Source organism: Oxyura jamaicensis, chromosome 22, assembly GCF_011077185.1.
Source record: "Oxyura jamaicensis isolate SHBP4307 breed ruddy duck chromosome 22, BPBGC_Ojam_1.0, whole genome shotgun sequence".
NCBI classification, from domain to species: domain Eukaryota; kingdom Metazoa; phylum Chordata; class Aves; order Anseriformes; family Anatidae; genus Oxyura; species Oxyura jamaicensis.
This window is the reverse complement of record NC_048914.1, coordinates 1,649,945-1,677,205: the sequence shown is the minus strand read 5'-3', so window position 1 is coordinate 1,677,205 and position 27,261 is coordinate 1,649,945. Positions and strand designations below refer to the sequence as shown.

The 27,261-nt window shown below is 42.9% G+C and overlaps 2 long non-coding RNA genes across 2 annotated transcripts; both read right to left on the bottom strand.

Annotated features, from left to right (window-relative positions):
- Window positions 1–3,407: 3,407 nt before the first annotated feature.
- On the bottom strand, window positions 3,408–20,012 carry LOC118177397. Its single transcript, XR_004755780.1, has 3 exons — window positions 19,818–20,012; window positions 16,668–16,898; window positions 3,408–3,549 (listed from the first exon to the last, which is right to left on the bottom strand). It is a non-coding gene; the product is annotated as an uncharacterized LOC118177397 (long non-coding RNA).
- A 1,411-nt stretch (window positions 20,013–21,423) lies between these two features.
- LOC118177398 lies at window positions 21,424–26,875 on the bottom strand. The gene is made up of 4 exons (XR_004755781.1): window positions 26,744–26,875; window positions 26,490–26,611; window positions 24,770–24,894; window positions 21,424–21,905 (listed from the first exon to the last, which is right to left on the bottom strand). It is a non-coding gene; the product is annotated as an uncharacterized LOC118177398 (long non-coding RNA).
- Between the last annotated feature and the right edge of the window lie 386 nt (window positions 26,876–27,261).

The following is a 27,261-nucleotide window of genomic DNA, read 5'->3' as shown; positions in this document are numbered from 1 at the left end:
GACAGGAATCAGAAATCAAATGTTGCTAATAAAGCTAGCATGAATCTTTGTTTCAAGGGCTACTGAACTCAGACCTTGGCTTTTCCTTCCCCCCTCTCTCCCCACTGCTAGTAAACTATGAATAAATTAGCAATTGGAGTGTAATGGCTGGAGCAACTTCATTAATATACTGTCATCCTGCGCAGAGGTACAACGTCTGACATTGAGACTCTATAATGTCCTGTGAATTATTGATGGAAATGTATACATTCAAGTTCTCATCCTCAGCTCTTCATATGTGAAGCGTTTGATTGTCAACATTTGGCTGGTACATTAAAAACAGCGTACAATAAAACCCTTTCTGGATTCCTCAGTGTTCTTCTACACTTGTCCCAGCTTAGCATGAACGTATCGTTTATTTTAGCGTGCACATGCAACCAGCGACGCTGTTCCCCTAGCTGTATGTTGAGCCACAAACACAAGGTAAGAAAAAAGAGAACTTTACCAATTAAGCAAAGGTGCAGAGGGAAGATGACTGTCTCCCCATTTAACAGATCAAGAACTGGCACTTCAAAGGACTGACGTGCCCAAAGCCTCGCAAAATGTCTCTTTGATGCGTAAAATGACTTGGAACAGAACCTGCACCTTTTCATATTCCACCCATGGCTTACCCACGACCACCTTTCTTGTCACCCAGGCAAGCGCCCCAGTTATGACCAAGCGTACAAACCCTCCAGGATACAGTCAAGTTCCCTAATCGTGGCCTACATTAAATACTGTGGATTTCAGAGCCACGTTAACCATGAGCCACTGCAAAAACGAGGCACGTAGTGGTAAGAAGCAATGAACACAAGTCAAGACACAGGAAATGTCATCATGGGATGACTGCTCACAGAGTTCATGGAATCTCCACCATCAGAAACATTCAAAATGGGACTGGAGGCAGGCTGAAGGAACCTGACCTAGCTGAATTGCTTCGAACAGAAGCGGCTGGAATATGGATGACCAGTGGTCCCTTCCCACACCAAATACTCTATGTAAGGAAAATAAGCACCTGGAACTTTAAGGGTGGATTAGATACATACCTTAATGCTTTCGTGCAATTCTATCAGGCACCACTCGGTGTTTTCAGTAAGGAAATAAATCTGTAAATCAGGACTGAATTTCCCCAAATGACGCCCTCATGTGAACGGACAGGTTTTCAAATGTGGAGTACCTCAAACTGGAACCTGAAATGCAAAAAGAAAACTCTCAGCACTCAATAAGCTTCATTTGTCCAGAAATCTGAATGACAGGACAGGCAAATAAACAGCAGATGAACTCCAGAAACAATACGCAGCTGATTCTCAGCTAAATGAAAGATTCCAACTGATTTCAATTGAATATTTTATTGGATTTCTGTTCGAGTGTATTCAAAGTAAGAAGTCTCCCCAGACTGGATTTTTTCTTTGATCAGCCTTGATTCCATCTGACATACACAACCTGGAATACCCGAACTTGAATCCTCGCTATAGTTTCCATTTGTTGAGGAGCTCACAAAGGCTTTCTTTCCCTTGCTGCCCCTTTTATACTCTTCAAACCCTGTTCATCGGGAGCTTCCAATCTACCGAGCAGATTAGGAGTACATCCGCACCACTGACAGTGTGTGCGACTGCCCTTCGAAGACAAGAGACGGGCAGGCGACGAGGGAAGATGTGCAGAAGACCTGCTCCTACAAGCCCACCCTAACCCTCAGGTCCTGCTGTGGGTGCAGGGACCGGGTGGAGACATCCGTCAGCCTTCTCCCACAGCTGCACTTCTAAGTGCCAGCCGTAGTACCAAACCTGTTTCTTCGAAGCACTTGGAATCTGAGCAAAGCTAATTTCCTTTCTTAGCCCTCAATTAAGGCATGAAAGACCGAGGATGGCAGCCTGTAGCTGTTCCCCTTCTGAAAACTTCAGTAGAAGGCACTGGGATCCTGCAGCTGCTGCTGGTCATTTTCCCTGCATCATTAACTTCTCTTCCCCTCTCACGCGGTGGAGTGGGATCACAGCTGAAGGGTTCAGTCGGATCAGAACTTTCTGATCTTGCTCTCTCTGTAGCTACTGATGTCACCATGGCAGGTAGACCTGCTGATCAAAGCTAACAAGCGTGTGGCTCCAGCATCACCAATTTGCTCCCATTCACGGCGCTCAGAGGTGTCCTACTGGAGGTTTTCCTGGCTAGAAGGAACGATGTTAGTCATTTTACTCACAGACTACAGCACAGCCTCGAGGTTTCAACCCAATGCAAAGCCTCCCTGAGGCTACCCGAGCTCCAGCAAACCTTCTCTGTACTTTGCTATAGATCTGACTGAAGTACAGCGTTATTTACTGTTTGCATTGCAATGGCATTTAGAAGTCACCACGATGGGCATGGGTACAAGTTGCTGTCCAGACAGATGAAAAGACAGCTTCGTCCAAGGAGCTAATAACGCAAACAAAACGCTGAGGTGGATGGGAACAGCCAACTGTGTTCTGACCACATAAAAGCAGGAAACAGAACTGATTGGCACAATGCATGGCAAGATAAAAACATCACCTATTTATGCATTTTGTGGGAAAGGAAAAAAATGAAAGGAACTTCAGGACAAACAAGGAATCGTTCTTAAAAAAAAAAATACAAATCTCAGCTCAGGGATTCACTTGGAAAAACATCATTCAGCAGGTTGTGGAAATGTATCTTTCATGTTCTGCCTTATTTAACAGTACTAACTAGTGCAACTTATTGCCACAGGATCTCATTAACCTATGAATCAAGATAAAAAAAACTTTATAGTGATTACCAATGCCTTCAAATTAATAAGGAGAAAAGCAATATTCAAGTATTTCAAAAGAGGGCTAAATCTTATGTACATCAACCTTTTATTAGTGGGTGCTAGAGGGAATATTTCCTGGTGGAGAAATCATCCTTCACCTACTGCAGCACCGAGTACACCTCATCCTAAAGGAGGTGCTGGAAAGGAGAATATAGGAACAGCTGGGCCATTTGGGTCAGGCACAGGGGACATACTATTTGACACCCTTCCAGAGCATTATGTCACAGAGGCTGTATGTTCTGGCATCAGTAATCTTCCTCTGAGACTGCTCCACGCGAAGCCAGAGCACGTAGCTTGTACGTGGCCCCAGCACCCTGCTCTGGGTGTCCCGGCTTCAGCAGGGGCTTGGACCCAGAGGCCCCAGAGATGCCTCCTGGCCTTAACCGTGCAAGTTGAACAAGACAAAGCTTCTCACAAATTTCCTTCTGAAAAACTTCCTTTACTCAAGGCCTTAAGTCACTGTGAATGGGGAGGTGAAAAAAGGCCTGGAAGCTCCGGCGGCAGGCATGAAGCGGGGAAGAAACACCGAGGGCACCAGCAGGAAAACTTTGCCTTGTTGCTCCTCAATACCACAGCTATTCCCAGCGAGGTTAAAGCCTTGTCCGGAGCACGTTCTCCAGCAGCTGAGCATCCTTAAACCTGACGGACACCAAGGGCACTCAGCACATCTCACCATCAAGCCTTTCTTCCCCGGAGCAGTTACCAAAGAGCTTCTTGCGCGAGCACCGATTACCCTTGAAATAAACAAGCAAACACATTACAGAAGAGACTTCATGTCGCAGTTTTAGAGCTTAGAGACAATTTACAATCCTGCAGTAGTACACGGATGTTTTCAGAACAAAACTGAAATTAAACCTTAAGGTTGATTTACAGAACCAGGAAGCTGAATTTCTGAATGCTGCTGTCACGCATGAGATGTGCTCGGAGACAACTCAGGCCACATTCAGGCTTGAGTTATACGGGAGTAAATCCGAGCAGCAGACAATCCTCCCCAGCCCGTCTGCAAAAAAAAACTGTGGAAAACCTCTCTCTGTTTAGAAATAACTCCACCTCTACCGCCACAGGCCTTCCAGCATCTCTCCCTCTCATTGCTAAGGGCAGTGGCACAACGATGGGATCTTCGGAGCTGCTTGTTCCCACCTGGAATTCTCAGGGTTTGCCATCAAAACCACGGCGGCACCAAGCGCTGTGCCACACACAGGATTGTTCTGTGGAGCCCTGTGGCTCTCATCTCTTTTATTTACGTTGTTTCTGGTAAAGCCTTCTTAGAGATCCGGAACTGTATGAACCAAATAATAGGGTATGTGCTCTAAGCTGTTATCTGGAGCTCGCAGCAAGGCTACCTACTGATTTGACCCTACCAATTTTTCCCGAGTTAGGCAATTTGGGCTTTGGACAGCTGCTTGGACACATGACCCATTTCAACCATCAGCGGCTGCTGGCAGGCTTTCACTATGTGACACGTTTTTAATACATCTGCTATTCTGTTAGAAGAAATCCAAACCACTTACAAAGCTAACGAGTACAGAAAAACAGGGATAAAGCTACTTGAAAAGTAAAACATCAGCCAAAACGAGGAGTCTTAAAGCACCAGCAACGCACACCCCTTTATCTGCGTGGTTGTCAAAGGAAATGCTGTTATTCAAAGTGGTGGGTAATTGAATGTTTTCATCCTCCAGGACTTAGACTGCACTGAACCACAAAGCCTTGCTTGTAGAGAAACGTATTGTAGTTGAAAAATCCTGTCCCTTCAGTATTCTGCTGCGTGTACTCATTTTGAGTAAAAGCAAGCAATCACGCAGTCCAGGAGACTGTCACTGATGAACCCTGAAATAGCCATTTAGCAGAAACCACAAGCAAAAGCAAAAATAAAGGTCATTTGTTTAATTCTGAAATTTACCTCACTCCTTGCATTGTACTAAATACGCTATTAAGGATGAAAATTAATTGAAGTGGATGCACATCTTGCCAACCAGGAAAAAAAAATAACACTACCTTTTATTTGCTCCTAACCTTTCTTATTTTCATGACAATGTCTGCATTTTCTCTCTTTAAAACACAAACAAGTCAATGTAAGCATGGCTGGAAGGCTAAGATGATTATGGGATAATTCGTGTTTGCAAGACCAAACAAAATCAATTGCAATTGTTTAGGAACCAAGCACATTAAATGCTGGTGAAAAGATACTTGCTGGACTCTGACAACACAGCTTTTTTAAATCCCAACCATGAGAAGGGATAGACTGACAAAAACCCTTAGGAACCGGTTCAGAAATGTGCACGCTACCCTACCTGCAGCGGCAAAGCAGGGAGTCATCTGTATCTGCTGCAGCTGAAATACAAGTGGATCTGGACAATATTTAAACAAAAAAGTCCCAATCCATCCCCCAAAAAATGTATGGGAGATTGACTGGCAGAGGACATCAATGTAGTTCTCTGCTATACCAGCTTAAACACAAAATTACTCAATTAACTTCAGATTAATTACGCCTCTCAGGTAAACATGCTACCTGTCATCTGGACAAGGCAGAGGCACGAGGTATCAGATCGAACGCTTCTCACCCTGCCCAGAGGCCCTCTCGTCGTCAACCAAACCCTTTATCTGCATTTTTAACCAACTTCCCCCGCTGACGGGGTGCTCATGAAGTGGGGTCACACATGTTCTAGGAGAAACCCCCCCCTCGGGTACTTGGTTATCTATTTCGTGTCCCCAGGGGTTTCTGCTGCATGTACAGAAAACACTGACTTTGCCCTCAAGTTTGCAAAGCAAACAGATACAAACTTGCTGCTGCACTGATTTTTTTTTTTAAATAAGAGCTGCTGGTTCTTAATGGGCTCTCAAGTAATGTGTCTTGGTTTAATTATTTATGACGATGCTTGATGGCCTCATTACTAGGTCATACATGACCTCTGGGTAGTGTCTTCAGCCTTCCAGATTAATAAGTTATTGTGACACAAATAACTTTGGCAATTACTTCTTCTTTAGTGCCAGAGAGATATGTATTTTTTGCTTAGGAAAAAGGTCGATTTTAACAAACACAAAAGTCCTTTAAAAACAGCCAGTACCTTCACACTCGAGGGGCCAATTATTCATTCTTTATTCAATTCTTTTAATCCCAGCTCCTGCTTTCTAAGACTTGGGCGAGTTGTGAGGGTTGTCTTGAGCAAGGTCCTTTAGGTCCAATTTTTAAGGGACCTTTTAGTCAAACTTAAAAAATCTGTACCTTCCATTATTTATCTTCAGAACCTTCATACTACAGAATTACCCGCTCTTTAAGGACAGCTAGATTACAGACTATCTGGAGCGACAAACTGGAAATGTCGAACTACTGCAGGAAAAGAAACAACAACCACTCAGAACACAAATTAAAGAGAAGTCAAAGCAGAGATCAAACTCTGCATTAATGCAGATCAAACCCTGCCTTATTTCAGCGCAGAAACACTAAACAATATTACATACACACGTGTTTAGTTCCTACGGTAGTTACCTAAATAATGCAAGGTGGGTTTCTACCGAAGCTGAAAGGAGACAGTAGAGTGGAGGATTCCAAAATTATCTCCCGAAACAAACCATTTTTTATTTTTTTTTCCTGCTGGTGAGACTATGTTTTGAATTGAGATTTTTCACTCGACAATTTTCAGGCGACACAACCGCTGCCCCTTGGCAAAGGAAAGGATACTCCTGGCCCTGTCCTCTGAAGAGCAGAGACGTCTCCCTGGGGTGCTGCATTATTTAGGCACGGGGCATATTCATCAGAGGGCTGACAAAGAGGGATATTCTCTCTGAATTATTTTCACGGATTACTTTCAGCATCTGATCATCCCCTTTTGTGTCTTTGATTTTCCTTCTCAGAAGCAAACTGCAGTTGGCAGGTTTCACGTTCAACAGTGATGAGTTCCTTCATCCTTCGAGCCTGACTTTGCAGGGCTGTCTCATCTGTCCCCTGCAGGACTGAATTTCAGGGCGATCCTTTTCAGGCAGGGCAAGCTCTGGATGCATCAAGCAGCAATGCTCAAGATCATTCTAAGAAAAGCATTCACGGAAAGGAAGCAGAGCTGCATTCCCAGGCAGCTGGCAAAACTTCTCATCTCCTCAAAGGACAGAGGTCAAGGGAAAAAAAAATAATCTTTAAAAACACATCTTTCGTCTGACTTTTCCCATTTCTGACCAAGAGCTCTACGGCAGGAAGGAGGTGGTTATTTAGCTGGAGTGCTTGCAGCTTCACCTACCCCAGGCACCTCTGAAAATCTCACTCATCGCTTTCCTTTAGTGCTAGTTCCCGTTCCTGTGGTTGTTTGTCAATCTCTAGAAACCCATCATGAGGAGTTAAATTCTCACCTAGCAGGAGAACGATTCAAGATTACACTCAGCAAGAAATGCCTTCAGGGGGAAAAAAAAGCACGGATCCGCTAGAAGAAAGGCGATCCATAACTGGTTGAGTCAACGTTCAATTGTGATTATGAATGCCCTAAAATGCTGACCACCCACACTGACCTGGGAAAAAAAATCAACAGTAACAATGAAAAAACATCAAACCACCACCACCACCACCACCCAAACCAGCATGGGAAAGCCCACCAAAAACATTCAGCAGAGCGGGATGAGCCTAGAAATGTGGTTTCTATTTCTGTCTGCGTTTTGACAAGTTACCTGTTCTCACCTTTCGTCCTACCGGAGCAAGGCTTTTCTCAACCAGCTATGAGGATTTATGCTGTGCCAGCAGCTAAGCACGTGAAGCACTAATTGCATCCAGAGAATCCTCGAGGGATGTTCCCTATTGAAAAGGAACTGGCACGGGACACCCACGATGCTTGCTGACCTCTGGTGAGGCTGGTTTATCAATAACCACCTTTGAATTTTAGGCAAAGCACACGCAGAAGTATGCTGAGAAGTGTTTGACACAGCTCTTCTCACCAGTGCTTGCTCGGTAACAGCACGTTCCTTGGGGAGCTGAGCACAAAACCCCACAGGAATCCCCGCAAGCTCTTCCGTGGTGAGCAGCATCTCGCAAGTTAATAAGGTTTTTCTCACATTTATAAAAATAGGCATTTACCAATTGTGAAATACTTCTGAGAAGGCTGCCTTGGTCTATTATTTAAACGTGGATTACAGATGCTGCAAAACCAGCAACACGTCGGGAAATAAATTCTGTTAATGTGTTTATTTACCTGAGGGACTGGAAGTGCCCCCTCAAGACCATGCCAGGTCTTAAAAGTTTTTATTAAAATCAAACATAAAACCTTGTCGTTATACTCATCATCTAGTCAAGCACTTAAATGGCTCCTGGGGGGGCTGCTCTAGCCTGTCCTACACTTCATACCATAAATTCAGCAGAAACGGTCCAGAGACTTGCTTTTTTCTCCGCTTTTAATTAACAGGGGGTGGGTGAGTGGGTGAGTGTTGCACTCGGTTTACACAGCTGCCCAAAATACATGCCGCCATAGCAGCTAAAATAAACCAGTTGTCAAAACTAGTTATTGTCTTCAAGAGGAATAAAACCAAGAGTGATATTTTAGAAGAAAGAGGAAAAAGAGACAGAAACAGCAAAGGTCTTCTCCCCTTTCCCAACTACTTTAAAAAGCTGATCTCAAGCACAAGACCCTGGTGGTGGGAGTCCCTCCTCTCCCTGATTTTCACAAGGCAGGTGTGATGATACGGGTGGGTGGCACAGCACCAGTCATTTCCAGGGTTTCCTTGCTCCAAGCATCCCACTGAGCAGTTTAAAAACTCAACACAGATCTTGGATGAGGCCTCGGGAGCAAAGGTGAGTTCAACTGGGGAATAACTATTAGATGAGACAGGAAAACCCCTGGTTTGGAGGTCTGGAGAACTGGAACGCCCTCTGTCATGTTCTCCATATTATCTCCAAATCACAAGTGGTTTTGCAAAATTTGCCTTCAGCTCTTTAATTTTCCAACAGTAACGATGAAAAATCCCTTTCAGACTTTCAACTTCACAATCTCAGATCAATCCTTCAAAACTCCAAGGCTATGACTTGCATCCCTTCAGATACGTTTCCATTAAATGTAGTTTCCTGAAGGATTAACAACACGTAGAGCTCATCTAGCAGCTACATCACCTAATACATACCAGAGAAAGAGATGGGAAGAAAATGGATAGCTGGGTTCCAACTCCATCAAAGATTAGCAGGGCTTGCCAAACGGAGTCCCTGCTCATTTCTGTCTTAGCTATATCAAAAGGGGATGCGTGCATTTGAAATGTGCTTTTCATTTGAAAAGATATTGTGAAAACATACCCGAGATCGTCTTCTTACTGCCACTGACATAAAACTTGACAAAAGGGCCGTCCTGCACAGGCAACCTGGGGCCATCCCTCAGGAGCACGTTGCGACAATCAGATCCCGCCGTGGTTTACTTGACACGCGGTCTGCCTCCCTGGAGGTTTTCAGCTTGTAATAACGGCCCACTTGTGTTCAGAAAAATCAGGTGTTTGTCAAAAGGTTCTGCATATTGCTTTCATTTAGACCTCGATCCAGCAAAGCATTTCAAATACGCTTACCTTTAACACATGGCTAAACCCCGCTGAAGCCCTTCATACACACTTAAGTGCTTTACTGAAGAGGACTGGGAGCGAGCGCATTGGCAAAGAGGAATAGAGGAAGTCTGACTTCCAAAACAAAACAAAAACCACACCACCCGAACTATTTTCTCGAGCTCTGGGGGAAGCCTCTGCCCGTTGGTAAAACACAAGAGGCAGCACACAGCCACGGGGCATTTTCCTTCCCATCCTGCCCAACTGCTGGTGTAAGCTTTCTCGGGGCACGGCTGACACCCCCCCAGGAAAAACAGAGCAGGAAGACACTCGAGGCACATCAGCCACAACCTAATGCCTGCCAGAACTCAAAGCAACAGAGTCGCGTCAGCACAACACTGTGTCTAGATTAATTAGCTTTGCTGAGAGGCTGAGCTAATTAGCCCGCACGCTGCCCTGCTACCCACTATATTGCTTTTAGACAGATCAGCCTGCTCTAACCTGCTTTCCACGACATGGATACAACCTAGAAGACATATCCCCTAGCAGTTTGAAGCTAACACGGTAAGAAAATTGTACGAGGGGCTTCACGGAGTGACCTTTTCCGTGCTAACAGGACAATGATTACTACATCCCAATCAGTAGGGACAAACAGGAACAAAATGTCCTTGCAGTAACGAATGCAGCGGATAATAACAGCATTGATTCCAGCAGGAAATATTAATTCAGGACATTCCGATTTCAGCCATTTTTAGCACACCCTCCTCTCTCACCCTCACCTCTGCTATCTCCCCGACCGTTCGCGCTGCTTAGCCCGGGTGTTCTTTGCAAGTCTCGGCGCTGCTTTGCAGGACAGATGAAAGGTTCATTTACATGCCTGTAGCAGCTGTAGTGGAATTAATATTGGTCTCATTATCTTAGCTTAGGATGTACAAGCCAGCGGTTTTGCAATGCATACTGATGCAATAAAGGGGGGAAGAAGGAAAAGAAGGCTGGCTGTTTTCGTTACAAATGCTTTTGTAAGATAAAGCAAAGAGTCGAGGAAATCCTAGAAAGGAGGGAGTTAGTATGGAGTAAAAACCCAAATGCTAACAGCACCTCATACAATTAATCAAAAAAAAAAGAGGTAGTTGTCGAAGTATGCAGTCTGTGCCGTGGTATTTTAATTAAAGGTAGAAGAAAAGTGAAATCATTTCATCCCTCATAAAGGTAAGGCCCAGTTTTGAAATACCCATTTCCATCCATCTACAACACGGGCACCGCCAACGCCAAGACTTAAAAATTCAGGAGACTATTAAAGAGATTTTTCCAGAAGAGATTTATCAGTTGCCACTGTTTAATGAGTCTGTAGGGCTCACTTAGGTCAGCTTCCTCCAACTTTTCTCCTAACATTACATAGGAAAAAATCACTGCCTTGGGAGGGGGAAGCGTCCACGACCATCGAGTGGTGTGGACATTAAGAAAATGAGCGAGTATCACGGCCCTGCTCCTTAAATAGCTGTCGGCACTCAGCTACTGGAGGAGAGGGAAGGGAATGGGGTGTTTTAGTGGACTTCAGTGTCAACGCCGTACCTCTGCAATCCTTTGCAGATCATCTGCAGCCAGCACTGCACGCAGCCACACGCCCTCCGACACAGCCCCCTGCAGCTGGGGAGAAAACAGCCTTCTCCTGGCTTTATGCAGAGGAACATCTCAAAGAGAACATCACAAAGCAAGGCACTTAAGCTAAAATGAACTGAGATTTTCCTCATTCCCTAATGATGATGCTACCTTTGGAGATCATAAATAAGGCCTGATTCACAGCACGTTCAAGTCAATCTCCTCATTGATTTCAGTGGATCTGGAGCAATCCCATCAGTATGCTGTGGAACACCTAACTAAATAGGATTTAAAGCTGACTGCACAATGAAGAAATGTACCAATTGTTTAATGATTGATGAGGGAAAATGTCAGATGAATTATCTGCCAAACGATACTGGGTATCTGTCCATCTGTTACAGAATTTTTCCAGGTAACAACAGAAAGAAATTAATGAATCGAGTTCATCTATAGCGGTATTCTAAATTGGGAAGCTCAGCTCTTTTCATAAGCAGGTCTAGCATCATTATCCAAGTACAAAAACTGAAGTGGTAGAGGAAAGGTGGTCACAAGCCCTAACTTTAGAATCACCTGGTGCATGCATTAGCAGGCTGGTCGAACAGCACAGAGAGAAAGGCGTGATGGGCTCCCGAAGCAGTTCAAAATCCAGTTCTTCTGCAGCGGCTGTGAATTACAGAGAAAGCTTCCCATCTCCCACTGATGGTACCCAAAAGGAAGTGAGGCGAGGGCTTTCTCAAGTCATCCAGCAGTACACCGGTAGCTGTGCACATCCCCAGAACTGATTCGTGTCTTTCTCAGGTCCTGATTTTTCATGCAACTCCAGCTGCCTCGGCTCCAAACACACCGGTGTGTTAGATCAAAGTGAGCCTGAATTTAACACCATTCTGATTTCACTAACACTGGAACCACATCACTTATTACTTTTTTCCTCAATATACCTTTTGCCTCCAGGTTAACCGTTCCGTCTCTACCCTGTTTTTAAAGAAAAATCATGGCTTTTCCACTACATTCCCACTCTACTTCCTCTAGAAGTTCCACTTACCATGCACATCTTCCAGCCAAATATTCTTGGTGTATTTCACAGCCAACAACGTTTCTCCAAAAGAAACCAAAGCGGTAACTCCGCCTATCATAACCTACTACAGTTGCTCCTCATTTTTAATTTATCCTTCTCCTTTGACTCCAGAGGACAATCCTTTACAGACAATGAATCATTCAGGAGATATGGAAAGGAGAGGTGGAAAGCAACACAGTGAAGCATGATGAGGCACAACCAGGACTGGGCAGGTTCCCCCCTGCTGGGGAAGGGACGTCCAAATCACTCCGAGAAGATTTCAGACAGCAGATTTCCAGCTTAGGGCAGAGGGTTAGGGCAGTTAAATTTGTAGGGTACCCATGCTGATAGAAGTGCTGAGCTGGATGCCTTGAAAGACACAAATCGTCCTGATCATCTCTCTTCCAATACTGCTATCGTCTCTTTGATGGACCTTCTCTCAGAGGCCTCTAGCAAAGAGCCACACCAGATACTTGACCGCATCAGGCAAAAACAATCCTAAATCAGGCAAAGACAATCCTAAAAGAGGTAAGCAGCTCAAAGCCCTGGCTGCCGTGGAGTAGCAGTTCTCTGTGAACTAATCCTAAATTACGTACAGAAGGAAAGCCCACCGATTTCAGAGGACGAGCCAGAGATCGTAACGCCAAGTCAATCCTAATGGATTTAGGATGGCATTTCTGTACCAGAATGCAGCTTCCACAGCAGTTTGTGACACGTTTTTCCACAGCAAATTCTGTGTCCGTATGCTGAGTTTCTGTCAGTGGTTAGCAGAGCTAGCAGTGAGCTTAAAATGCTGCTTCGCTGGAAACAAGCTGCTTCTTGAAGCCTGCTCACACGCCTAATGCTGGCAACGCCTTGGGCTTTGGGTAAGTCTCTTCCAAGCATCCTTCCAAAATATGATGCTCCTAAGGAACATTGTATAATGCCTGTTTAATTGGAAAGAGGTCTATTATTTTCAGGGAGTTTATTCTGAGTAAGGGGATAATGATTACCAGAAGACACAAACCCATATGTTGAAAATGAACTCATTTCAGAAAAATGGTGAATCAAGAATTTATAGGTGAAGGAGACTGAAAAGATTCCTGCTGACGTTGCTTGCTGTTGGATTAAACCAAGAGCAAGGATGAAGTCTGAAGTACTCAATGTGAATACTGGAAGTCCCTAAGTTTTTAACTCTGTTCATAATAACATAGTCCCTGTCTGCCAGCATGATGTTATAACACACACACAGTCATACACTAACAACGCTGCTAAAAGGGAAAAAAAAACACACCCGGTAAGACCGAGGACATGTCGGTAGCTGTCTGTAGGCACCATCTGCCACCAAGCTCTTTTCATAAATCCATCTGCTGTTAATGTTTTCCTTCCCCAGACCTGTCTGGTCAAGTCAGATGCACTGAGAATCCAAAGGCTGAAAAGGTCAAGGGACAGCTTTTGCTCTCTTTAGGTACGGTATTTCTCTCTTTCCTGTTTGGAAAGCAAAGATCACCACTGTTAAAAAAGTCTGGATCACACATGGAAGCAACAGGGCCAAACAAGCTGCATGAAATGATAGAAGAGTTTTATTCATAGTTGAAATGCAGCATCTGCAGTGAGCTAGCCCATACTGCTGGGGTTGTTGCACTGGGAAGGGTTTGGGTTGGGGTTTTGTGCTGTTTTCTCTCTTCGGAGAAGAAAACAACAGGGAAAGATATCAGGTGAGGAGAGAGAGAAGAGCAAGGAAGGAGGTGAGGGAGAAAGAATATATACTGCCTGGTCCTGCCACACCGAATCCAAGAGATGCAGCACCACTGCCGAAATACTGCTTTTGTCAACTCAGTTCACATCATGCGAGGAAGTCGTGTAGCAATGCCAACAGAGGAAGTTTTGCTGGCATATGCTGCACGCTGCATGGAGAACCTGCCAGCACAGTTTTACAGGAATAATTACAAAAACATCCATGTCTTTGTTACCCTTCAGCTGCCGAATCTCAGAGCTCACACGCTGTACCCCTACGGCTTTCCCTATTACCTCCAGACACAACCGAGGAACACAAAGCGAACTGTGACAAATCCAGGGAGTTTGGTTTGCTCACCTGAGGGCTGAATCCTTCTCCCTACGCAAGGAAGATTTAGCAGCAAGGCACGGGAATTCTATAGCAGTAAAATAACCTCAACCACCTCCCGGTCTGCAGTACCCTCATACCACAATGATGACCAGGGAATAATTAAGAGCCTGAAGGGACAGTGCAGCATCCCACAGGGGCGGGAAGAGCAGAGTGCCTGCTTGCAGCGTTTCAGTCCCACTGGCACAGCACAGAATCCCCGAGGAAGCGTACGAGTTCTGCAGTGTTTCAAGCTGCCAGCCACGAGCTACTTCAGCCAAGCAGACCATGGAGGTTTGCTGTTTGCACATGTAAAAGGTGGTTCTAAAAAACTCGAGTTCCATAACGGAGGTTAATTTCCAATTAAGGTAGCACGGCCTGATTTCAGTTACAAGATTAACTTGGTTGTGAACAATTATTTATTTTGAAATAAATTCTGGCATTTCATTTAGCAACGTATAGCCCTTAAAACCTAACAAGGTACAACGATCTGTACATTTTAAATAATGTTTTTCAGACGTGATACAAATGTACGTATCAGCACACCGGATCTCAGCAGCTGCCAGCTCTGGGTGCAGCGCTACGTGTACGAGTAAAGCGGTGTGCTCTGCTACGTTTTCATAGCAGTGCATGTGGAATAGCCTAGTACAGCCCTCCTGTTTATGAACTAATCCTGTTGCTAGTAATAGGATTAGCATCAAGAACAGATGCAGAGTAATTCGTGGTGCATTTCTTCCAGATACAGAACTCTGAACAGTTCCTCTAATGGTAACAGAAAGGATAAATTCATGCCTATAGTTACCTGAAGGAAGATGGAAACAGGCATCCTTCCTGTGTGCACTTAGTCTTAGCACATTTACACAGGACAGAACACCAGGATGGGGACAAAGTGGATGCAGTCCTTGTTATGCTACAATGGCAGGTGGCAGAAGACTGAAGTGTGCCACAGAAAATGCTTCTTTCTTAAACAAAGTACTTTGTTAAGGTATTTTTGGATACCTTTGCTACTGACTATCTTCAGGCTGCTTAAAAAACACATCTTGAAACGGCATTTCTATTAAAGTACGAGCACCTATAATCCCTGTATGTAACTCTCGCTTGCAGTCTGCTCTCTGGAAGTTCTCCTGTCCTGTGCTTTGAGAAATTGTTGACCAGTAGGCTTCTGTCCTGCATTTCGTGGTTTCACACAGAAGACAGAAATCACAGTTTTCAAAGGTTTCAATTTTTACCTAGTATACAGTCACGCAACACATGAAAACTTCTCAGATTTCACCTTAAAAGCTTAAATTTCTCACATCCCTCCTTTTCTGCACGGTATCAAAAATCCATGAGCCCAACTGTCTATTCAACGGGTTTTGAATTGCTTCACTTGCTAAAACAGATTGATAGACCTCCACTAGTGGAGAAAAACTAGTTCTCAAATGTGTTCCTAAGTGTAGAGCTGTAATTACCTTCACGTGCAGTGCGTAAAGCCCAGCAGTGCCAGGCTTATGTTTTCCAGAAGAACAATAAAATCCTACGGACCAAGACATTGGGGATGGTGGCGTGAGGAGCTGACATGAAATTAGAAATAAACAACCAGAAATAATAATTCATCTCTTTTTCACTTGCCTAAGTTTTACCAATGCATCCCAAAGCTTTTGTTTGAGATCATGCAAACAACAATTAGCTTTTGTTTGTTTGTTTGTTTGAACTGCAAAATAACTTTGTCATGGAATCACTGCTGTGGCTCCAAAGAAAACACCACTGAACAGAGGGTTGGCTTAATACTCATCACAATTTTAAGAAAAATGATTACAAATTTAAGAAAAATAAATGTTGGTTTTAATATGTCATTGGGGTACTAACAAAACCAGTGAAAGAAGGAGCGTAGAGCTGGAAAAGGAATTGCTTTTGGATGAGCCACATTCTAATGTAAAACATCCCTTCAGTTTTGTTATAAGCCAGGTACAGCGCACAGGAAGAGGCAATCATTTTGATTCTTTAATTTAATCTCCGATTTCACACCACACTGCCTAAGGAGGGTGAGCCAGCCAGGCACACTGTCAATACATGGAAATTGAGGTCAAGTTATCTCTTAGGGAATTTGGGTTCGGATACAAACCCTGTAGATTGAAACCATCGCATGTTATTATTCACATTTTTGCTAAAGAAGTAATAAATAATACTTGGTATTTCCAGCATGCTCCTCATTGAGCAAGGTCTGTGATACATTAAGTGAATTTTAATTAAGCTTTCTGTGGGCACAGAATTACAAATATTTTATGACTTAAATCAGATTGACCATTGATAATTACATTAAAGAACCTCCGAGAGGACCTATCTGAAATTCATGTCCGTGGGGGTAAAGACTGCACATATGGTAGTAAAGGACAAAGCTTTGAAGAACCAGAAATTTAAACGTAGCAGATAGAGAGAGGAGAAATAAAACATTATCCTTACTTACAGATTAAGAACTGATATGTGGAGACAGAAGGCAAGATCGTAGGGAGAAAAAAATATGCAAGGAGAACGAATTTCTAACTTAGCGTTTCAAGTTTCCGACTTAGTGTTTAGGAATGTGATAAGTAAGAATCTCAAAAGTGCTGCGCAAACACGAAATGTAATAAATGCTAAGCACTTACCGATTCTGAAAAATCAGACCATGTATTTCAGGCTTTCTGTGCAAGCTTCTATTTTTCCATCCGCTCCAGCCAAGTGCCATGTCAGAAGCCAGGCAGGCTGCCTATCACGAAGTTTTCCTGAGTGACAGATAATGACTTCTCAACATCACCTTCCATTATAGACTGGCTTCAAAGACGAATGCCTCGTAGTTTCGGGCCTTTCAGTAGTCTGAAACTATTCACAGGTAGCACCTGCGAGTAAGGGATGACCCACTTCAAATTTACTTACCACACAAAATGAAGAATAGCACAATACTCAATGGAGTCGTCATTTATAAAAATATTGGTGAGACCTGGTCATTCAGCTCCTTTTTAGTTTTATATTATATATTCTTAGCATATATTCCTTTTTTTTAAATTCTAAGCATTTTGTTTAAAAGCACAAGCTTTGTGAGAAGTTGGCCTCTCAAGCACTGAGATTCTTTGATTCAAAGATGTATTTTATTCTCTGGACGGATGCCACATCTGTTCATTTTTCAGTTATTAATTTTTGCTAACAGTTCAATCTCTGCAAGATCAAAGATAGTTTTTCTATTTAGGTCAGTCATATTTTTCCCAAAATGAGCCAAATGAAAGTTTATGCACAGTGCTATTAAAATTAAAAAAAAAAAAGTCTTTCAAGACATTTGCATGCTCTGTACCAAAAAAATGAGTAGAAGGAAGTGCATTATAGAATTTGTACATTTGTTCCATAAAGAGCCATCCAAATAAGGAATAACCCCGAACCAAAGGGTTCACAGACCACATCTTGAATTTCTTAGGCTCTGCTTATACAAACTAGTGTCAGCCTAGACTCGTCTTCTCGTTGAGGAGGAAATGCTCTGTGATGATCCTTCCCTGAGCTCCCCTTCACACCTCTACTCATCATGCTTTCCCGATCTTCTCCCCAAAAAGCCTCTAGAAGAATTCCACAGAACGATGAATCGTTTGCCTCCCTGTCTCAGTAGGTACCACAACTCCAATTCTAACAGTAGCAACAGCATCCCAAAAGTGTCAAAGATTTCAAAGATTTCAAGTGCAGGATTGTCCCCAGAGCTGTCCTGACTCCGCATCAAATCCAGCAAAATCAGCCCCCTAGAACTGGTTTGCCTGCAAATACAGGGACTTTGTTATTTAGTTATTTATTTTCCAATTTTATACCCAGCCCTTGACAATATGCTGTTACCTCAACCTTTAACCACACTTTTTCTTTATTTTTTCAGGAGCAGTAAATGCCCTAATTAGTCACATAAAAGTTACGCTGGGTAGTCTTTCTGATGTTGTAATGCTGTCGATTTATTAGGTCGTAAACTTACAGGGAGCTCGATATGACAGACTTTTTAAGGTAAAAAATGAGCATGTTGTTATTCCACTACACACTACAGAAAAAAAAAAAAAGAGAAAATAGAAAAGGTATTCAATCCTGTACTTCATAAGAGATGAGCACAGAATACTGTCTCAGTCTCATCTTTGGGGTGCAGTGCTGCCTAAAATGTTCCAGGCACGCTTTTTATCTGGCAATGTAAACCTTAAAAAGAGCAGCAGAAGTGAGAGTTGGCATAGCACAGAAAGCAATTTAGTAGATTATCATAGCGCTAAATTGTACCTCCAGAAAAGCATATGTGGACGTTCCAAAAATAATCTGACAGTTTATCAAAAGTGGCAGGCACTGCCCTGGGTCATCAGCATAATGGCTAGGAAGATATAAACCATACATCACTGAGAGAAGTGGATGGTCGAATTGGAAAGCAAAGGGGAAGGGAAGAGGTGGGGGGGAGGAAGAGAAAAAAGAGGGACAGTACTAATTAGCATGCCGAGCTGACGATGACCGGGCTGCTGTGGGCACAGAATACTAATGCAGCTAGTGTACAAGGAGGATCAATACAAGTGTCGTCCCCCTTAAAGCCTTACTAAGGAGCAGGACTGCTGTCCGCACGCCTATTACCAAATATTTCCTTATAGCATATGAAAGCATATGCAAGATGATGGGGCTTGTTCTTCCCCTACTATTTATTCTCCCGCTCTCCGACCATCTACTCTCTTCTGAATCTTTTTCTTTGCTGAGCAGAACCAGATTATTTTTTTCCCCTGCTTTGCATCGCTTCAATTCAATACAATTCTCCCCATTGTCATTGCAGGAGAAAAACGGTAATGTGAGTTAACAACGTTAGAAAAGGAAGGGGTTTTGATTGTTTGTTTGTTTTTAATAAACATCAACAGCCAAGTGATTATGCTTAGTGAACAGCACTACAGCAATGCTCTTAGGAGTGGAAAAGAATCCAGACATAATGAAAATATTTAATCTCCAAACCCAGATGATAACATCACAGTCATTACTTACACTAAGCTCGAGATAAGGCAAAGTGCTCTAAATATCACCGGTTCGTGTTCCAGCAGAGTTCAGAAGTTTGTTTTTTTTTTCCCCTTTTTTGGTGGAAAAGGGTTCTGGGAAGTACCAGGAAAATCTGTGCCTGGCCAGTTATGAAAATCCAGAGCCAGCAAGAGGCATTATGCAGGCTGTGTTTATTATACGTATGTATATATATAAAGCAGAAGCAGCAATTGACTCGCCCAAGGCTACAAACCGTAGAAAAGCCAGAAATTGCTGCCAGTTTTCCTGCAGCTTTTTCCATTGCCACATGGCCCCCTCCTTACACAGCCAACTGGAGTTATTAAAGAAAAGAGGAAGGGAGGAGCCCGGCCTTTCAGAAGACTTGCAAGATGGATGATGTTATGTAGAAGGAACTCTTCGTGGATGTTTGCTGAATTGGGTTGGTTTCCCATAAGGAGACACCGGTATATTTTAGGCATCTTCAAAAGCTTCAGTACGAGCCTATTTGGGTTTACATTTTTAAACAGCAAAGGGTAATTCCTTCCAGCAGCAAGAGATGCTAACATCGGTTCAGGCACTCCTTCCCATGGCTGGGGAGTCAGGGTGAGTGGGGCTCCTGAGAAGTTGAGCGTACGCACTGAACTCCAGCACAGATGACTTTTAACAGCTGACTACTGCTGTCGTGCTTCAACAACATGCTCTGATGCTATGCAAATCAAAACCTGCCACAGATGTTCTCAGCGTATCTTAGAAAGAAGCACGGGGACAGACTGGTGGAAGGTGCCCTGCACAAAACACACCTGCATGTAGATTTAATCAGCAGAGTCTTCAGTTTGCAGCTGAATCCCACTCACAGCTTCTTTCCTACCAGCTTGCCTGCTGTACAGTAGTACCCAGCTCAACCAGGGTGATATTTACTAACCCAGTTCCAGGTGTGCAAAGAGCCACGCCAGTCAGATCCTCTTCCCTTCGTTCTCACTACGAGTTAAAAGCCCAATGGGAGAAAAAAGAAATGGTGAAGTTGGGACCTTGCAGAAGCCAGAGCAGCTCCAGCTCCTGGCTCGCCCGCGGGTTTCTGCGGCTTTAAGATGTTTGGCACCCAGACAGAGCTCAGCCTGCCGAGCCAAATCTCACACAAGCTCCTTTTATTTAGTTTGCTACTCACTGAGGGGGGAAGGAGAGCAACTGTGGCAGAAACAACGTGTGACATGAACACAAAACAAATGCCTGAATTTCAACTAAATTCCCCAAATTCACAGAACTTTACTGCAGAATATAGGATGAGGGAAAGCAAAGGACAAGAAGGGTTTGTGTCCTTTGCCATTGGGATAAAAGGAACTAATCAGCTCCAGTATTCGCAGCAGCAATTTCTGTTGGGAATCCAGTCCAGAGTTCGCGTCCATAAATGTGTATCCAGAGTAAAGCTATTGACAGGGGAATTGTGAGTGTCAGACCAGAAACAGACCCAAAAAACCAAACCGGCGAGTCCGCATTAGCGAACAGCACATACACTGAAAAACAGGAACTAACGATGTGAACCATTACCCACCAGAAAGGGCTGAAGATTATCTCATCCTGAAAGTGTCACAAGCATTTACACGCCTAATACGTAGCTGACTCCAAATTGCTTGGGTACACGCTAGCATTTTATTAGTAGTAAAAATTTTGCTGATATTTTGCGGTATCAGATTGTTTCAGGCTCTCAGCAGTTCAAAAACCCAAACTGGCAGAGTTCACCAAAGCATTGCCTCACAGTGTTTTGCCACAACCGATGAGAGACTCTGTTTTCAGGTTTGGATGTGTAACATACCCCACATCTGCTCCCTTAGCAAGGAGAGGAAGCTTTGATTTGCACGGAGCCACTAACGTAAGTGAACATGAAAAGGAAATCTGAGGAGCTTGGGATTTGCAGAGCCAGATGTCCCGAGTTTGGGAAGCTGCCTTAATTGAGACACTTCAATAGATCATTTCCTCAGCAAGGACGATGATGCCAAAGGTCGCTTAACTTCAGAAGATGAATTTTCTGCAGGGTCCTGGAAGAGTTGGGTGGTGCTCCGTCTGAGAAGAGCTATCGCAGCGGCATTTATCGCATCCAACAAACACAAGATTCATCTCGGCTACTAAACGCGCCTGCGGTACTTCTTATTTTGTGGGCCTAAAAAGGGCAGAATTATTTCCAACAGTTTTAATGATGGCTGTTCTTGTCCACCGCTAACGAGGATTAGGCAATGTGTTATTGTCCTATGGGGAGAAATGACCTCGCTTTGCAGAAAAAGCCACCCACGGAGCAGGAAAGGGCACCCAGTGACTGAGTCAGGACCGAAGCTTACGGGAGTTTTCTAATTTACGCATCAGAGCACGCTGCAACAAATTTCTTAATAGTTTGAACACCTTCAATGGAACGAGCCTCCTCTCCTTGTAGCAGTTTTCGTGACCAGTTTGCGTTAGTCCCTGACCGTTTTCATCTCAGTACCCCTACAGCGAACAAAATCCTGGAGAACAGCTGATGTATGAAGCGTTGCTTCATCTTTGTGCCGTTCTTAATGTGCGTGGTTATTTTTAAACAGCTCCTTTTTCACACTCCTGCCCATTAAGCCCCAGGGTAAACAAGTGCCTGGTGGGACCTGCTTGCAGTCTGGTAAAAATAAAATGTTCTTCGACAGCTCCGCATTTCTTGCTGTTATATTTCTTCAAAAGCCATGGAACTGCTTTAGTGAGCAAACTGCTAATGAAAGAAGTTTCAGTACTGGCTTCAGCGAGCGCTGTGCTCGATTCCTTTATGCGAGGCTCTCGGAAGGTCTCTCCTATTCTTTCTGCCCCGCATTTTGCTGGAAACCATTTGTAGTGTGGCCCTTTTCCAGCACGCAAAGTTCCATCCTGTGTTTTTCCTACCACCAGCAAAAAAAAAAGTATATGATGACCTTAAAAAATGAAAATATCTTAGCAGATATTAAATCTGCAGTTCTGTTGGCTTTACTTAGTGAAATTTAAAGGACTGCATTCTCAAGGATTTCTCCTCAACCACAAGAAACCCATTTTAGAAAGCTAAATCTCATATGAAAACATGATGCCTGCAGCCAGTGGTTTAGGAACCCAAACACAGCCTTATGAATAGTTCAGACAGACTTCATAAGCGGCTGTTCAAAAGCAATCGCTGTTATGATCAGTTAACTTGATTCTGCTGAAGTCAACGAGAATATTCCGTCTCATTTCATTACAAAGAATCTTGGTAAAAGAAGTGTGTCAGGGATTAGCTTCTCGAGCAAGTTCAAGACCACTTTAAAATCATTTAAACTGTACAGGAAGCACTCAAAATGTTAGACGCTGATGCGGTTTACTCTCCATTCCCTTTTCCATTCCCAAGACTTGACCCCTAATTTCAAACCCTATGGGCCAGCTGCCCAAGAAAACACAGAAATTTTGATCACAGCTTCCCCAGTATTTCTCTCCTTGACCTTTCTCCCCTTTGACCAGTTGCTACATCCTCTCAGAAGCTACCCTGAGACGTTCAAACAAAGTCAGCACGGTGAGACAGCATCTCCAGGCATCTCCTCCTCCTCATTCATTTAAAATAAAAACAAGGGGCAGAAGAGAAATTTTCCTGAGGTTGGAGCTGCCTCATTTCAGAGGCCCGTAGATCACACTGGCCTGACCACATACACGTTCAGAACAAGCTCGTGGTATCACATTAATCTTGTATGTAACATCGTATTTCAGCAGCTTTGCTGGAACCAAGAGCTGGAACTGGGAAGCTTTGGTATTTCCGTTTCATATCAGCTTCAGCATTCATGCTGAGCCAATTCAAGGTATGTGTCCTTTCACAATCATTTCATAAACGCTGCTGTTTCAAAAATGAATGGTGAAAAGCTGCGCTTCTGGGAGGATGAGTTTGGCAGTCCCACAGATTCCACCTGCTGCATCTTTAAGCTTTGTCTATAGCTTTGAGAGAGAAGATTGAAGGATTAAATTGGGAAGAATTGATTGTGTTTGGAAACAGACTTGGGTAAAGACACTACTGTTACAGGACCATAAAAAAAAAAATTAAGAATGGCCTTATTGGACTAGAAGAAGGTCCACCTCCAGGAACACAGAAAGGCAAAGCCAGAACAATACCTCCCCGTAAGACACTCACAGCTTGCAGCGCTCAGCTCTCAGCACTAACTAGAGCAACAGATCTTAGGCTAAATAACCTTTGACAGATTTTCCTCTTCCTCCCCACCGATATTGCCTGATTGCTTTTTTTTAACTCATGTAGAAGTTTGGCATCCACAATATCCCATGGCAGAGAAAGTTAAATCACGCAAGGAGGAAAAACAGTTCTGCACTTTCCCTTGAGCACCTTCATGTTGTAAGCAAGACTGAACTCATTTGCTATTCAATTTCTGTTATTCGTGATTTTACAGGTCTTTGCCATAACCTGTAAGTCATTTCTTTCTCATAGAGTCCTCGTCTGATTAGCGCAACCTGTATAGAGACCATTCCATGACTCCACTGGACCCGTTGTTTTTTCTCAGACTGCAGTTTACTTACATGGCTGTGACCAAGTCACATCAGCCTCTCCATGCCTCAGTGCGTGTTGGAAGATGAAATTTTTTTACTTACCTTCCAAGAATATTATGGAAATTCTCACAAGGCAGCGATGCTAAAGTGTCCCATCTATCAGCCTAAAACAAATTACCTTGCATACTGCCCAACCTCTGCAAAACAAACATGAACCACGAAGGATCAGGCAAGCTGGCTGAAGTGAAGCACACTCCTGACCCGTTTGGGTTTGATAAGAGTATTTTATACTGCTATTTTTTTCAATCAAACACGGAAGAATTTTGAACAGAGATGCGACATCGTTTTAATGGCACATCTAGCTTTCCCCTTATCTTTCTCGAGAACAGATTTTGAGAGGAAAAGCTATCAAGGTGCTCAAAACAGCTGGGGAAAGATATTGACATAACGTCAGAAAAGTGAAAGGTGCTTTTCTTTAATCTCTGAAAATAGCGATCATTACAAACTTGTCATCTTATTACAAAAGCAAATCAATGATGCTTGTTTTCTTGCTTTTACAGCATAATCTGTGCTGAGGAAGAATTATACTGATTACTTTGCCAATGCTTAGAAATCCTGAGACAGCGCTGGACAGGCTGCTCATTTGAACTCTCTCTGCCGTCCCTCCCTCCCCGTGTCTTCAGGCCTTGTGGATCTGTGAGTTAAATTCTTTGACGCCAGGCTCCCTGGCTGACAAGCACAGGATCAAAGAGCATATTTGGAACAAAAGCATTCTTTAGGGGTTTAATATGAAGCTAACTGGGATCTTTCTAGTGATTTCCATGAAAGGCTGTGTACCTTCAGCCTACAGAAATTAGCTCAGTTATGCTCCTGTCAATGATCTCTCTGAGTTGAGTAGAAAAAGGCTTTAAGAACTAAACCTGAAAATTATTTTATCGCTGCAGAAATGTCCCTTCGTTCTAGATCTGCTTCAGTCAGTACAAACCACAGGCAGGAACCCACAGAATTCACCACCAAAGCTGATATTTTTGAAAGAGCCTCTACGAATACATGTAAATTGAATCAGAAGCTAGAGCTCTGCTCCTGCTTATCAGGATTCTCACTTCTTTTGTTAGAACTCCAGGGAGAAAGCATGCATGAACATATCTACTGGCTGAATAAAAAGAATAAATAGCATAATATCATTGCAAGAAAGTGAAAACATTGATTTAAAAGATCAGGTCTTTGCTGAGGTAATATTCCAGCCCCTTACCTTCCCTTCAAACCTCTGAGATTCACAGGGACAACCACGCTCGTCGGTTTGACTCCAAGGACAGAGGAACGATTCTCAGAAGAAGCTGTGCAGTTTGGAATATAAAGCAAACTCATTTTCAATTTCTAATTAAAAATAAAAAATATTGTTTTTTAAATTAACGTGTTGGGTTCTACAGGTTAGATCCCACATGACAGACAGACAGCAAAGATGACAAAACTCTAGCTTCACGCTCAGATGTTGTGAAAAAGCACCGCTCACCTCCTGCAATGTCACCACAACATAATCATTCCTTAGGTACACTGACATCCCTGGGGTTGATATAAATACACCAGTCAGAAAGTATCATAATTATTGCTGTATTTTAATGGTTTTAATAAGCTAAGAAAATGAAAGATAGGTTACCTATTCATATGCATCTGACAGATTTCATTAAAGCCACACAGCATCTCCATGCTGAAAGGTCTCATTTGACACATTTTATCTCCAGGTCAAAACACAGCGCTTAGATGGTTTCCAAGTGCAATCATATTGCATTTACAGGCTCTGTTCCTCTCCGTAACGAAGGAAGATTTTAAGAGGGTAGCACATACGAAAATACTGTTTGACAAATTAGGTTTAAAAACAGTAATTATCCCCAGCATTGCTTAGGTCATTTGTTTCTCCCTCTGCTGATAGCATTATTAATTAGTTGTGATGTGCATTCTCACCACTGTGCTGGGTACTGCACACTCTCAGAATACTCCAAAAAGAAATATTTTGACAACAGAACTACTACTCAGTTATATTGATAAAGAGGAACAGTATAAAATGACTGCAACAAGATGGAATAAAGGATCCATGAAGAAAAACAATTTTTAAAAAAAATTAAGGGAAAAATAATAATATTTGGCTTTAATAAAAGATTAACCTCTTATGTCAGAATTTTTTTTTTTTTTTTTAAACTCTTTTGCATTTTGTACATCGAGGAGCTCCAGGCACAGACTGGGATGTGACACATTTCTACCGTAAGGAAAGCATACAGGCTGTGTTAGAAACCCAGAAGATAAAGAAAATCCACCTCTCACTTTGTGTCTGCAGTAAAGTCAACAACTGAACCTGTTACATAACATGGTAGTGATTTTATTTCATTGCTGGTAGCAAGAAAAATAAAAAGATTCTTATCCCAAAAGAAGAAAAAAAAAAAAGAAAAAAAAAAAACTTTCTGCTACTCTACCACTCTCAGAAGTTTAGAGAGAAAGGTACATTTCAGTAACCTTTTTTCACTGGGAAAAAAAAAAAAAAAAAATGTTTAAAGACCACATTTGCCTCTCTCCTTCCTATAGTATTCCAGATTTTGCATAGCGAAAAGTTTCTGGCCTGAAAACAGCAATTCTTACAAGAAAAAGGAATGCAAGCAGACAATCTATAATAAGCAACCAAAGGAAGGGACAATTTTATGCATTTTTTAAAAGTTTTCTTCAGACAACAGCTCTTTCTGACCAGATGTAGTAGCAAAGTTCTAAATATTTCAGATAAAACGCTTAAGCATGTCTTTATTTTAACTACAGAAGATTCAGCTTTAAGAGCTCTACATCTAAGAAACATAACTTTTGTTTGCTAGGAAGAATGAAGTGTACCTTTAATAAATAATACAGTAAATAATTTCCCAGTGCCCTTTTAGTTTGGTAAGCTTTTTAAGCATTCTATTTCATCTCCATGAGCACTCAGCCCTGCTCACCTTGCCTAAATTCTTTGGACCTAGGGGATCCATTTAATGCCTCACCCTTTGGGAAAGATAAATTATTCACAAGGACTGGGTGTTTGATAAGGAGGAGTTCTAGAGATTTTTGTTCACTTGGTCTGAAAGAAAAAAAACAAAGAGCCAGACTGGTTCACATGAAAGCAATTCCAGCCACCTGGCCGTGCATGGACCAGCAGTTTCCACAGGTATAACGTGAAGGTTAAATCCGAGATGCAATGCAGAATGCTTACGTTCAGTTGCAGACTCCCCACTTGGTATCAAACTCATTGTGTAGACTTTCTCTGCTTTTAAATGAGAAAAGTAAATCCTTTTGCATGTTTGACATGTTTAAATTGAGAGCTCTTCAAGGATCCGAGCAGAGAACTGTAAGATCCTGGGGTCAGCCAGGCTCTCTCAGATACAGGCCTAATACATACAAGGACAAAATAGTGGCGAGGCCAGAAAATTTCATAAAAAAGCTTCAAGTAATAAGTTAGTTTCATGAAGTTACTCCTCCATTCATACCACAGAATTTAATTTCTCTCATATTCTTCCTAAAGAATACTTAAAAGACCTGAAGAAAGAACTGCAATCTGTAGGCCTTTGTCAAGCGCCTCTGAGCAGCTGCCTAGCACTGGTGTCTGGCCACGCTCCCCAGCCATGCACCGCCCTTAGGCAGACAGAAATGTTAGTCAGAACAGCATATTGTGGCTGCAAAAGCGTTAGATAAGGGCCGCTGTATGCAGATACAATTTGAGGGAACTGGGGT